The sequence below is a fragment of the Giraffa tippelskirchi genome, chromosome 1 (genome assembly GCF_054371585.1).
Source record: "Giraffa tippelskirchi isolate mGirTip1 chromosome 1, T2T-mGirTip1v1.2.pri, whole genome shotgun sequence".
In the NCBI taxonomy this organism is placed as follows: Eukaryota; Metazoa; Chordata; class Mammalia; order Artiodactyla; family Giraffidae; genus Giraffa; species Giraffa tippelskirchi.
In genome coordinates, this window is record NC_137275.1 from 196,270,574 (window position 1) to 196,285,637 (window position 15,064).

At 39.5% G+C, this 15,064-nt stretch overlaps 2 long non-coding RNA genes across 2 annotated transcripts; one reads left to right on the forward strand and one right to left on the reverse strand.

Annotated features, from left to right (window-relative positions):
* Positions 1 to 530: 530 nt before the first annotated feature.
* On the reverse strand, positions 531 to 11,457 carry LOC145538730 (uncharacterized). The gene is made up of 4 exons (XR_014077206.1): positions 11,312 to 11,457; positions 10,525 to 10,630; positions 3,769 to 3,812; positions 531 to 749 (listed from the first exon to the last, which is right to left on the reverse strand). It is a non-coding gene; the product is annotated as an uncharacterized LOC145538730 (long non-coding RNA).
* A 50-nt stretch (positions 11,458 to 11,507) lies between these two features.
* Positions 11,508 to 12,135, forward strand: LOC145538731 (uncharacterized). Its single transcript, XR_014077210.1, has 2 exons — positions 11,508 to 11,714; positions 11,854 to 12,135. It is a non-coding gene; the product is annotated as an uncharacterized LOC145538731 (long non-coding RNA).
* Positions 12,136 to 15,064: the final 2,929 nt, after the last annotated feature.

The window sequence follows — 15,064 nt, forward strand, 5'->3', positions numbered from 1 at the left end:
AAGAGCCCTTGGGAATCCCTGAGAAGGTCACTTCACTTGAAGAGTCTATGGTGGGGGTGGATTGCCACTTTAACCATGCCCCCAGTCTCCCACCCCACCAAACTCTCCGCTAAAAGCTCAAATGAGTCCCCTCCTGCTCATCCTCTAGTAAGCTTCTAGGACCAAAAGGACCCAGGTCAGGGGGCCACCCCTTCACCATATCTGTGCCTTGAACGTCTTACCCAGCTCTTGAGAATGTAACCAAATCCTGCTGGCTCTCCGGCTACATGGAGAAACGAATTCTGCCCTCAAGGGGCTCCCACTCTCATGGGATATTGCTGGAGGCAGAGGGATGAGTGAGAAAAGTCAGGGACTCCCCGGCCCACGCCAGTGACAGATTGATCAGAAGACCAATCTTGGAAAGGGCTCCTGTCTCCGGGGAGGAGGGGGCCTCCATCTGGGTGGGAAGACTCCATAATGTAGCATCCTGACATGGGCCAAGAGCCAGCTTCTAAGGCTGTCAGTGCATTAAAGAGAACTTAACTTTCCAAGAAGGTTAAATGCCACCTTGATTTATTATTCTGCTCAGCAAGAGTTTGTCCATTTTTTTTCTCATTTATTTTGTCAAAAAGTTAAGTTTGGGTATAACGAAATGTCAGCTTCAAGACAATCACTAAGCAGCCTGAGACTCTATGTTGTTCAGCACCGGCGCTTCTTTTTAAGAGCCTGGTGGAGGGAAGATGTTAGGCTCCTGCTTCACCACGTGGTGCCTGGAACAAGGTGGAGCAGACAGTAGCAGACTGAAAACTTCTGTCCTTCAATCCCAGACTCTGAGACTAGCGTTTGTTAATTCGGGGACATTGAAGGAGACCAGACCAGGAGGTAAATGTCATCAATGAGCCCCGTAGCTGGCCCTGGTCTGGACATAACGCTGGTGATGGACATAACCCTGCAACCTTTACAACAGTGTCTTGACACTACGGCAGGCCCACACTTTGTCTGCTCTTCCCTGACCCTCAGCTCCAGCATGTGAGATGCCCTGTCTCATCCATTCCTGCTCCCTCTTAGTTTTGGTTGGTAAAATAAGAACCTGGAAAAAGAGCAAGAGGGGGCATGGGGAAGCAAGCATTGCTCCCTCTCTGTAGGCATGATTTTTTTAAGACCTAGTAATGATGTCATCCATCAGCTCATCTGATGGGGATGGGGTGTTGGAAGGTGATGTGGGAGAGGTGGGCTGGGGTTAGACTAAATCTGGAAAGGTCAAGAAGAGGCAGCTGGGATCAGGAGACCATGAGCATCATTTTGAAAAGTTCATTTGAAGTTCTGGTGTAAGTGTTTAAATGTAAGTTTGCTATTTTAAAAAATCACATAAGCAAAATATGCTCAATGTTTAAAAATCAGAAAATACAAATTTAAATGATAAAATATCATTCATTAATCCACCACCCTTAACACTTTGGTATATTATGTCCTACATTTTAAATATATAGAGAAATTTATAGATTTAGATATAGGTATAAAGTGGAATTTGTGCACATACTCATTTATATTGCTTTTTAGTTAATCCTACATCATGAACATCTACAATCTCATTGTAAGTGCATAGTTTTGTATTGGTGCATATATTACAATTATTGCTTCTGTTGGATATCTAAATATTTTCTATTTTCTATCTACCTATCATCTATTTATGTTTTTCTATCTTACTTGCATGCATGCTAAGTCGCTTCGGTCATGTCTGACTCTGTGTGACCCCATAGAAGGCAGCCCACGAGGCCCTTCTGTCCACAGGATTCTCTAGGCAAGAATAGCATTATAACCATATTCTAAGAGTTAAACCTTTGTATGTATCCTTTATTATTTCCTCAGAATAAACACCCAAATACATAATTAATTGGTTAAAGAGAATCTGTGTTTTAGGAATTCTGAATCATATTGCCAAATCGTCTTTCAGAATGCTTGTACTGATTTGGACTCTTGTGAAAAACACCATTCTCACTCTAGCTAGTGGTTTGGGGGAACATAATCTCAGTGGTTTGGGGTCAATAATTGGAGTCAACTTTTATGATAATTTCACCTAGAACCCTCCTGGGGCTCTCCTTCAGTAACAGATAAGAAACAATCTGAGCCCTTAGGAATTCAGATGATGGCATCTGGAAGGTCTTGTTCTTATCACTGGTCTTTCTACTTAGGAGAGCAAAGTAAACAATGGAAACCTGGAGTTCTAAAAGGGACCTGGTGTGAGTCTTCAGTTGTCTGTGATGTCTGGGTAATAATAGCTTGGGGCCCCCTGAGTCAGGAGAAACTACTACAGGTTCCAAGACTGCCTGAGAACCACAGTTACAGGTAGCAAGACAAAGTATAAAAGAATGCTGTATTTGAGAATGAAGTCAATTGAGGGAAGAAGACCAATAAGACAGATCAACCAGAGTAGAAGAAGCAATGGAATGCTTAACTTTAAAGAAAAAAAAAAAAACTCAGGGAAATTTATTCAGAGTGCGCTCTTCCAAAAATTTTTAACTAAAATGTTTTGCTAATTAAAATATTTAACAGAAGAGTTGATAAAGAGAATAGTTATACTAATTACTACATTAAATATTTCATAAAGGGAAAATGAAAAAGGAAGGAAGAAGGATGGAAGGAAGGAAGAAAGAAAAAGCAATGAGTGAAATTACAAGGGTCTTGGAGAATTAAGACCTTAAATGCAATATTGAGGAATTTCAATAGAAAAAAGAGATAGAGAAGTTATAAACAAATAATACAAGAAATTATTTTGAGCTAAAGTGAAGTGAAGTCACTCAGTCATGTCTGACTCTCAGCAACCCCATGGACTGCAGCCTACTAGGCTCCTCCATCCATGGGATTTTCCAGGCAAGAGTACTGGAGTGGGTTGCCATTGCCTTCTCCAATTGAGCCTAAAGAGAACTTCAGTTTTGAAAAAGAAAGGGTTCAGCAAGTGTCATGCAGGATTACTAGTCCTATTGTTGATAATGATAATAATAAGACAGACCAGACCAGAGCTGGGCAATAGAATTTCCTGAAATGATAGAATGTTCTGTGCTTTTCAAAATGGTAGCCATAGAGTCACATTGGGCTACTGCATGTGTGAAATGCCATTAGTATGACTGAGAAACTGACTTTTAAATGATATTTAATTTTAATTAACATTTACATTTAAATACTCATACATGCCTGATACTCATACTCATAGTCAAGGCTATGGTTTTTCCAATGGTCATGTATGGATGTGAAAGTTGGACGGTGAAGAAAGCTGAGCGCTGCAGAATTGATGCTTTTGAACTGTGGTGTTGGAGAAGACCCTTGAGAGTCCCTTGGACTGCAAGGAGATCCAATCAATCCATCCTAAAAGAGATCAATCCTGGGTGTTCTTTGGAAGGACTGATGTTGAAGCTGAAACTTCAATACTTTGGCCACCTCATGCGAAGAGTTGACTCATTGGACAAGACCCTAATGCTGGGTAGGATTGGGGGCAGGAGGAGAAGGAGACGACAGAGGATGAGATGGTTGGATGGCATCACTGAGTCAATGGACATGGGTTTGGGTAGACTCCAGGAGCTGGTGATAGACAGAGAGGCCTGGTGTGCTGCAATTCATGGGGTCACAAAGAGTCGGACACGACTGAGCAACTGGACTGAACTGAACTGACTCATACGTGGCAGGTCACTATCACATAAGACAGCTCAGGTCTAGACATTTACTGCTGAAACTTCTGAAATGGAAGCATCAATGTAAAAGTTTATATACTTCCAGACAAACATAAATGCTTACCTTCAAAGTATGGAGAATCAGATTCATACTAGACTTCTGCAATACTACAAGTTAAAAGAAAATAGAAGCATGTTTAAAAACTATTAAAAGAAAATGTGATTAAAAATCCTCTATTCTTCCAAGATGTCTTCTTATATAAGGACAAACATAGAGATTATATATGTAACTATTTAGAAAATGCAACATGTTTATCTGAAAAAAGACTCAAGAAAATGCTCTGAAATATATACAAATGAAAACAGAGCAAAGATTTACATGCAAGAAAGATACCATTGTCAGAAATTTTGGTGCATTGATGAATCTTATAGAAAGGATGAGATGTGACTAGAAATCATGATTTAAATATTACATAAAATTTCTTCAACCACAAAAAATTAGGAAGAACAATAATAATCTGACAATTGTAAAAGTGTATTTATCTCTGTATATGGAGAATAGACTGTCTTCTTTTATAACTCATGGAGTAGGAACAAAGATCAACTTTGTCTTTGATTAGAATGAAGACTTAGGAAGTTTCAAATAAGGGAGCTTTTGTAAGTATACTTTATCCCCAAACCCTCAAACCTAGAAGAGCTCTAACAAAAAAAATGTTACTTCAAATTTTTATTGGGTAAAATGTTGGAAACATTTATCTAAATATTGTAACTTACATATGAAAGAGTAAAGATTGGAATTAGAAACTGTACAAAAGATTAAAATGTAAACTTAATGAATACAACCAAAACTATTCTGGGAGGTATATTTTAATACATAGACTTTATATACTAAGAAAATTAACTAGATAAAGAAGAATGTAGTAAATTAAAGGAGTTAGGAGAACAGGATTAATAAAACTTGAAATTAATGAAATAAAAAGCTAGTTTTTTAAAGATAAATATATAAAATCATAAAATGGAATGAAAAACACATAGAAACCAAAAATTCAACACGAAGAAGAAAAAATAAAGTATAATGAGAGATACTGAAAAAAAACTATGGGTGTATACTTCATGCAACTGTATAATACATTTGAAAAATACTGGAAATGGATGATTTTCTAACAAAATATAAACGCCAAAGTAGACAAAATGATAGAAAAATAAACATACCAAAAGTCTACAAAAATCACAGCTAACATTTATTTTATATTTAAAGAATAGACAATCTCTAATTATTAAAATTTTCTGGTATATAGAAATGATGGCAGTTTCCCCAATTCATTTGAAACTATCATAACATTGAGTGCATGCATGCAAAGTCGCTCAGTTGTGTTCGACTCTTTGTGATCCCATGGACTGTAGCCCATCAGGATCCTCTCTCCATAGGATTTTCCAGGCAAGAACTGGAGTGGGTTGCCATTTCCTTCTCTAGGGGATCTTCCTCACCCACGGATAAACCTGCATCTCCTGCAGCTACAGCATTACAGGCAAACTCTTTACTGCTAGACCACCAGGGAAGCCCATTAACCTTAGTATCAATATTTGAGAAAGACAGCACTGAAACAAAAATTATAGAGCAGTCAACAAACGAATAAGATGACAAACTTTGAATAAAAAACTGTAACAGAATATTTAGGAAAATGCTTAAAAATGAATATTATAGCATAACACAGTAGGGTTTGTAATTGAAAAAATGGTTCACCATCAAGAAATTTAGAAACATAATTCTTAATTCAAGAAGGAAAAACACATAATGATAATAATAGATTCCAAAGAAGCATGTGATGAAGTTTAAAGAATGTTCTTTATCTTCTTTTGACTCAGCTTAGACAGAAGTAAACTAAGTAAATATTCTAAAAACTACAAACATGAAGGGGTCAAATGTTTTCAACAGTTTGAGAATAAGAGAGGGTGCCCACATTACTGATATTTTTCAAAGGTTCTAGAAAGTTAAATCAGCAGAGTATACTTTAGAATTAAAAGCTCCCCAAATAATTTTTGCTTTCAGAAAACACTAATTATTCTTAAAACAATTGGAAGATTATTTTAAAAACATTAAAAATTCACAAGACTTTTATAAAGTTTGTATGTTGAATATATATATAAATATACAAAATCAATGAACAGTCCTTTTGTTCTGACATAGCAAGAATTAGTTAGAAAAGGGAAAGTTGAAAATTCTATTTACAATACATATAAACAGTATAAAATAATCAAGACTAAATTTAATACGAACAAAAAAAATGCCATAAACTTTACTGAAGGACTTTAAACAAGGTAGAAATAAATAGGGAAACATATCATGTTCTTGGAGGAAATACTTCATATCTCAAGTCTGGACCATTATAAAATCACTTGGTACATGAAAGGCATGTTCCATCAGAATTCCTCTTATTTTTCTACAGAGCATTACAGATTGTGCCTCTTTATTTGAAATATATATATGAAAGTACAAATGTGTAAGATTTCCTAGTAAAAATTTGAAAAAGAAAAATACTGAGGAATGCCAGAGAGGACTTGCTGAACTAGATATTATAAAACTTCTGAAATCAAAATAGTAAATTAGGGCAGGGGAATACCATGTGAGCTCCCTTGCTTCTGGCAGTGCAGACTTCAATGACAGTAGAAAGACAAAGAGCTTTTCAAATTGGTATCTGTGGTACTTGTTGGGATCTGACATTTCTCTCTGCAAACCTAAAATGTGTTTTATTTGAAATTATGATGGCAAAAAATTAACATAATCCTATTCTGGATTATCCAACAGCCACTGATAGGATTATCCAACAGCCACTGATAACTAAGTACAGCCACAAAATCTCCCTGTGATATTTGCATTTATCACTGCACTGATAAGTAACTGATGGTAAGTAACATTAACAGTCCTGTACTAAATAGAGGTAGATTTAAAATGTGTTTGTGTTGAATACAGATACTATTGTGGCTCAGTGACAACAAAAGTTGATATCAGTGCAAACAACAAGAGCACATAAGATCATCACGTAACAAACACTCTCAGCATTCCCAACTCAAGAGGACCTGCCCTATAGGATTGAGTACCTTGTTCACTTCTGATCAGTGACTCTGTTATGGCAACACATTTTTAATTTGTGCTAATTTGAAGTGTGCTGGTTTTGTGATTTTATTTCCATTTACTTTGTAAAGCAGATTTAGTCTGATAGTTGTAAGGCTATAAAAATAAGGAGTTTATACCTAGTATATGTTTGCATTTTTGTAAAAAAAAGTAACCAGCTAAGCAAAATTGGATAGCATTGGCATAAGAATAGGAAAACAAATTGGTGGAAGGATCAGAAGCTCTGAAAACAGCTCAGAAATAAAGATGTTTGTAAAGAAAATATGAGATTAAATAACATTTTATTTCAGTGATATAAGAATGATTAATAATGGATACAGACATAATTAACAATCCCTATGAATAAAAAAAAAGACCTTTGTCTCATCCTACTTACAAAACTGCACTTACAAAACAAAGCTTTTTAGGTGGAGCTCTCCTCATCAGCACTGTTGACGTTTGGGGTTGGATAGTTTTCTGTTGGGGGGGCATTGTAGGATGTTTGGCACCATCTTTGCCCTCTACCCACTAGATGCCAACAACCTTCTCTCCCCAGTTGTGATAAACAAAAATGTGTCCAGATATCGTCATGGGGGTGGGGAAGGCAATTGTCCCCAGTTGAGAACCATTGGTTCAGATAGAATAAAGCCTTAAATATACATATATATATATATATTTGTCTTCATCATCAGAAATGTACTAGGTATATTCATGAAAGAAAGTCCTATGACAATATTTTTAGAGGTAAAGTACAGATAAACAATCTGATATCTACCTATATGGCACTGATTGATTAAACCATCCTGCTTCCATGCAGTGGAGTATTATGCAACTACTACAAAGGTTATCTCACTGATAGGGTCATCTGTGATATAGTCTTAAGTACCAAAAGAGGTTTACAGAATTCTTTTAAAGGGAGAACAAAGGCATTATGTATGTGTATGGGTGGGTGTGTATAAATGTAAATTTTGCATGTTTGTATAAGTGTTAACTTTGTGGGGAGAAGGCAAACCAAACTTCTAAGCCTGGCCACCTTAAGGAGCAGAGGAAAGACCCTGCAGCTGGATTAGGATGACCATGGGAGACTTTGGCTTTACTTTTATATTTATCTACTGTAACAAGTGCATAATGACTTCATAATCTGAAAACAAAAGCCAATAGATCTTAAGTAGTTCAAAGACTTGAATCTAGGGGCAGGGGAATGCATTTATGACTCAGTGTGCCACATGCTATAACATAGCGATAGGTATATTTGGGGAGGGCTATAGAAAGCCATGAAATTAAAAGACTCTTGCACCTTGGAAGAAAAGCTATGACAAACCTAGACAGCATATTGAAAAGGAGAGACATCACTTTGCCCACAAAGGTCTGTCTAGTCAAAACTATGATCTTTCCAGTAGTCATGTAAAGATGTGAGAGTTGGACCATAAAGAAGGCTGAGGGCCAAAGAATTATGCTTTCAAATTGTGGTACTAGAGAAGACTCTTGAGAGTCCCTTGGACTGCAAGGAGATCAAACCAGTCAATCCTAAAGGAAATCAACGCTGAATATTCACTGGAAGGACTGATGCTGAGCTGAAGCTCCAATACTTTGGCCACCTGATGGGAAGAGCCAACTCATTGAAAAAGACCCTGATGCTGGGAAAGATTGAAGCCAAAAGGAGAAGAGGGCAGCTGAGGACGAGGTGGTTGGATAGCATCACCAACTCAGTGGACATGAGTTTGAGCAAACTCTGGGAGATAGTGAAGGACAGGGAAGCCTGGTGTGCTGCAATCCATGGGGTTGCAAAGAGTTGGACAGAACTTAGCAACTGAACATCATAGAAAGGAGTGGGGTGGTGTAATGGGTTTTTGGTTAGAGACTACAGTGGGTTGAAGTGTGGTCGCCAAAAAGAATTGTATGTCCAAATCCCTGGAAAGTGACCTTGTTTAGAAAAAGGGTCTTTGCAGAAATAATTAAGGATGTTAAGAGGGCATCACCCAGGATGACCCAAGTGGGCCCTACATTCAACGGCATGTATCCTTATAAGAACAAGGCAGAGGAGATTTGAGCCACACAGAGAAGGTGATGCAAAAAGGGAGGTATAATGGTTTGATAGAGCCACAAGCCAAGGAGTGTCTGGAGCCACCACAAGTTACAAGAGATAAGAAACAGATTCTCCCCAAAGCCTTATTAGATATCCCAGCCCAGCCCACACCTTGGTCTCAGACTTCTGGCTTCCAGAACTGTGAGAAAATAATTTCTATTGTTTAAGCCATCCTGTGTGTGGTAAGGCAGCCACGGGAAACTATGAGGGGGATAATTTATTTTTTCTGGGTTGGTTGAGGGAGGCTTTATTAGGATGGTAACCCTTGTCTTGCATCTTAAAGGAAAGTGGAAAAGGGAAGGAGGCTGCTGGGGTAGGGGTAGGGGCAGCAGCCTGCACAAAGGCTGGAGCGCTAAGGGGCAGGGCTGGGTGAGTGTGGCTGGGGCTCGTGGTGTATTTAGCAGTGAGGGTGGAGTAAAAGGTGAAGCACTGTGTTTTTCCCCTGATCTTTTTAGCTGGAGAAACACATTCACAAACACTTTAGAGATATTTTGTAAGAACAACGAGCAAATTCATGTCTGAGTCGGAGCTCTCACAAAGTCAACCTTCAGAAACAAAGTCACAAGCGCAGAGATTACTGCCCCATGAGTCCGCAGTGAGAGAGAATGTGAGCAGTGCCTCCTTGGATGCAAAATGCAGCAGCTTGTTGAATCTTGAGGCCTCCATTTGCAGCCAGTTTGCTCACATTCCTAGCAGACGGCTTGCTTTGGCATCCATGTAATCTCTGCCAGAATGGGAAGCCCCCAAGCTAGGTAGAAAACAAAATATTTTCATCATTTGACATGATAAAGCGTGTGGCTCTTGAGTAAGAAGAACTGGCACAGCCATGGGCATGTTCTGTCTTATCCCATCCCCTCCAGCTCCAGAGGAAACAAGTCTCCACCAGTCAACATGCCCGAGAGGGTCGTCTCGTGGCCTGGGAGGGGACAGGAGCCATGCCCTTTCTTCGAGGGCTGCATGTGGCTTGATTTTCCACCACGTGGATCCTGTTGTGGGTTCAGCAGAGTTTCTGCTGGAGGTGACTCTGCATCCCCCTGCCTCCCTTAGAAATACCCTAGTGGGGAGCTTCTGGTGGTACATCTTGAGACCAAGAAGGAATGAGCTTAGAGCCAGAAACACTTGCAGATGTATGGTTGGAACATTTGTTTCACAGAACTGCTGCTATAAATAGGATGTGGATAAGCAAGAAGGCAACAGCTTGCATGGGTGGCCTTGTCTTCGTGGCAGAGATATTTCCCAGAAGCACGCACTGCTGGGGCTGACTCTGGATCCAATGAAGCTGCCAAGTCATCAGTGTGACATGGATCACAGCTGCCCTCGTGCCAAGCCTTTTCCCTCATTGTTCGGAACCCATCTGTAATCAATTCCAGAAATTTCCATGAGAGGCTGGGGACCCTCATCCATTGGTGGTGCACCACACTTACCTGTGAAATCCTGTCTTCTCTGTCAATGGCAGAGGGCGTGTGTATGTGTATAGGTTTGTGCATGTGTGTGTGTGTTTGTGCATGTGTGTGCTCCAAAAGTCTCAACTGATGCAAATTTCTAAAAATTCAGCGCCCCACTTGAGAGTGCGTGTTTTGGGAGTTCTCACTCGTCCCCCAAGCAGAGGAAAGATTGAAAACGTGGAAAACTGAAAATGTGAGCAGACAGGATGGGAAGGAGACTGCAGATTGGAGGTGTACCTGGTGGGTGACCAGGAGCACAGTGGAAAAAGCGGTGTGTGAGGAGGAGCAGTGGGAATTACTCGAGGCGAGGCTCATCTTTGGACTCCTGTCTCCTGCTCTCAGCCTGTGTGGACCAACCAGAGATGGAGAGGAGACAGTAAGAAGCCAGCATGACTATTCAGCCCCAGCAGCCTTTGAAAGAGGAGACAGAATGAGTCAGAAAACACTTCTCTGTGACAGAACAGGAGCTCAGCAGAGCAGTCCCAGAGCCTTTGTCTGGAAGCTGGTTATAATAAAACTTTCAGATGGTCGGGAAGAAATCAGGAACCTCATTTTCTGTGCTTCCCAGAACTTTGTTTCCCATTCCGATTTAGAAATAAATGATGGCACTGGGTGAGGTTCTTGGACATCAGTCATCTCGTTCAAGGCTCACAAATCTGAGGTTCATCTCACAAAAGAGGAAATGAAGGCTCAGCAAGCTGAAGAGGCTTGTTCAAGATGACAGAGTAGGATCACAGACCTGGGTCTTTGGTGACACGTCTGGGCAGTCATAGGAGTCCTGGTCCTGCTCCGCCTGGGATAGTTGGAGATATTCTTAATGGCAACAAAGTTTCTCTTCTCTCGTGACGCAAACATGAGTGCTTATTTCACCCGGGAACTGTTAACAGTCACTAAAACACACTCTGTCATTTGCTCCTCACATTACTATGAGCTAAATATCATTACCCCCTGGACAGGAGCAACTGAAGAGACTTCTCCAAGGCTACACAGCAAGGTCACACCAAGCTAGGATTCAAACACAGACCTGTCTGATCCCAAAGGCCGTGCGCTGGCTTGCTGCCCTGTGCTGCTTCTCTAGTGGAAAGAAGGCCCCACTGACCGCTGTCTCTGCCCAGGAGAGGAGGTGCACCCCGGCCACAAGGCCCACTCCTCATTACTCGTGGGATCCCCGGGCCTCCCAACAATTAAGCCCTTAGAACATCCCCCTGGCCCTGGGTGACATAATAAAGGTGACTGTGATGGCCAAGTGCATGCGCTAAACAAAAGTCCCTTGTTTTAATTTATCTTCCAACTGCTCTTTGCGCAAGACTGAGCTCCTACTGGTAATTAAGGAAGACGGTTTAACCTGGCTGAATGAGAGCAGGGCTCAGAGCAAAGTGGCAAAGTGGCAGCAGAGCAGAGCTGATGTCAGCTCTTAATTTGACATGGTAATGAGGGCATCGATTAAAGATAATAGGGGTAGGGCTGACCGTGGAAAGGCAGAGTACAACACTCTTCTGAAGTCTTCCTTTTATGTAATTTTCTTGCCAAGTAGCTAAATAGATTTTTCGTCCTCTTTTTTCTCAGCTGACACTTCACTGCTTCACTGGAGCTACGACTAACTGGTCACATGTCCTGAGCTTGATCGCTGTCTACTCAGAGCACAAGGATTATGTGCCACCAACTACAAAGATTCACACCTAGCTCTGCCACTTTCTATCTGCGTGACCTGAGACAAGTTACTTCAACTCCCAGTACCTCAGTTACTGCATCCATGGAATGGCCGTGATGATACTAGTACATTCCTCATAAGGCTGTTATGAGCATTCAAGTGATAAAAATATTGGGCTGAGGACAGAGCCAAGTACATATGTGAATTTGTTATTATTACCTTGAAAACTTTAACTATATTTGCACAATTTTTTCCACTTTCTTTCTTTGTTGTTTGGAAATTTTCTGGTGAGAATATTTTTTTAATTTTTAATTGGAGGATCATTTTTTTATGATATTGTGTTGATTTCTGCCATACAAGAATGAGAATCAGCTATACGTATACACATATCCCCTCCCTCTTTAGCCTCCTTTCCACCCATCCCATAGTGTCTTTCATAGAGCAAGTGTTCATTAAATAGCCCTTCTCATCACAAAAATGAAATGGTAATTCTATGATGGTATGGAGCTGTTACCTGAGGATACTGGTGGTAATTATTTTGCAGCATGGAAGTGTATCGAATCAACACCTTAACTTTATACAATGCTACGTCTCAATTTTATCTCAATAAAGGTAAGAGAAAATCATAATAAATGTCTCTTAATACATTTTTTTTCTCGTCTTCTCTCTCTTTGTCCCTTTCTTTTCATAAACAGAGACTCCATTTCTACTGTCAAACACTAGATAAAGTGAAAATGGTGAAGACCCATTAGCATGTTACAACAGTGAGTTGGGAAGGAAGATGGCGGTGGTTATGTTCCTGTGTTCAGGCCATCCCAAAGCTGAGAGGTTCCCTTTCACATTCTCAGTATTTAAAGTGATTTTTTTTCTATAACATTTTAAAAATTCTTTTCAATTTCAATTATTCCTTCGTAAATTTTTCAGTTTATTGTGAGTTCTTCTGAAATCCTTTAAAAGCCATTTATTTATTCACCAAAAATTCTAGGAGTTATAGAATTCTTTGACTAACTTCTCCAATAGTAATTTATGTTTATTTGTTACAGGTTTTAATTATGTAATTTATAGAATGGATGGTATTGGCTGATATAGTTTTTGTCACTTTTGGAGACATCTACAAAATAACATTTGTCTGATTTTTAGTTCATTTCAGAGCAATTTAGGTAATCATTAAGGAACATCATAGGTTTTATGCTTCTTATGAACATATTTGAAAAGAAAAAGTGAAAATGTTAGTCACTCAGTTGTGTCCAACTCTTTGTAACCCCATGGACGGTAGCCCACCAGGCTTCTCTGTGTGTGGAATTTTCCAGGCAAGAATACTGGAGTGGGTTGCTGTTTCCTTCTCCAAGAGATCTTCCCAACCCAGGGGTCAAACCTGGGTCTTGCACACTGCAGGTAGATTCTTTACCATCTGAGACACCAGGAAAGCTCTTATGAACATATATGCTGTTCAGAAAAGTATATTTTACAATTTCCCTGTAAGATTAAGACACCATTCACAATAAATAGAAACCCGTGGTGGAGAATATGGTATTTCATTAGAATTAAAAATATTGAAGTTTGTCTACTGTTAGGAAAACAAGAAAAGTCTTTGTTGAAAGGATGAGGATAAAAAGTACAAATTGGGAACAATAAAAATGATATTCAGAGATATATGAAAAAACTACTAAAGGGAAGAAGGATGTCCTCACAGGTAAAGAATGGAAGCCTGATTAACTCATGAATGCATCCAGAAGTGGGCTGTTATTATGTTCAGGGATATAGTTGTAAATATAGTTGTAAGATTAAAAATGAATTTAGAAATTCAGCAAATTGGTCATTTGGTGACATGCTTCTTAGAATTCACTCTACTTTGTCTTCTAAATTCTGTTGTGAAAGAATTCTCCACTTGCCTGTCTCTTATTTGTGAGGCATTTAAGCAGACACAGAGTGAATGACTAATTGTTGAGAGAGGTGTACAGAAACCTCTGTAATAAACTGATAGGGGGGCAGATCAGAGGATCATTCCAGTAAATATCTACAGTGAAGTATAAAATATGGACAAGTCATGAGCATACAAGAAAATGTAACTTACATGCAGACCAGCACATAAAATATTATCCGCCTTTCAGAAAAATTTCTTGTTCTTCATCCCAGGTACTATGCTTACCCAAAGTAACCACTATCCTGACTTGTGACATCACAGGCCAGCTCTGTCTTTATATGTGTGTTTTGAACTGCATATGAATGAAAGGATTCATATGAACTATATAGTGTCAGCTTCTTTTGCTCAGCATAGTGTTTGTGAGACTTGCTGCACGTGATTATAATTCTTTTTTTTTCTTGTTGTATAATACTCCTCAGTAGGGACATTCTACTATTGTATCTGTTTTATTGTTGACCAACATTTGGATTTTTCTTTGGGTTCTTACAAAGAGAGTTTGGCTTCCCCAGTGGCTCAGCGGTAAAGAACCCTCCTGCAAAGCAGGAGCCGCAGGAGACATGGGTTCAATCCCTGGGTTGAGAAAATCCCCTGGAGAAGGGCATGGCAACCCACTTCAGTATTCCTGCCTGGAGAATCCTGTGGACAGAGGAGCCTGGTGGGTTATAGTACATAGGGTCGCAAAGAGTCGACCGTGACTGCAGCGACTTAGCACGCACACGCGCACAAAGAGGGTTACTATGTACATTCTAGTACTGTATGTGTGTTTTGGTGTTGATGTGTGTATATTTGTTTAAAAGATTTTGAAGATTTCTGCAAAGTTTAATTGACTGGCATTTTATTTGACCAATTTGTGGGCTATATCTGGGGATGGACTTGCTGGGCTACAACGTATGCATATGTTCAGCTTTAGTTGATATTGCCAAGCAATTTTCCGGAGTTGTTGTATCAATTTACATTCCCATCAGCAGTTTGAATTCCTAGTTACTCTCCATCCTTCCCAATTGTTGGTATTATCATGTATCCAGCACATTTTCATGTGCTTATTTACCATTTTGACATTCTCTTTTGTATTGTGCCTAGTCAATTCTTTGGCACATTAAAAAAAATCGGTTAGTTTGTCTTCCCTCTTGATTTATAGGCTTTATACAAGTTTTTATTCTGGTCATGTATGTATTAAAAGCATATTCTCCCATTCTGTGGCT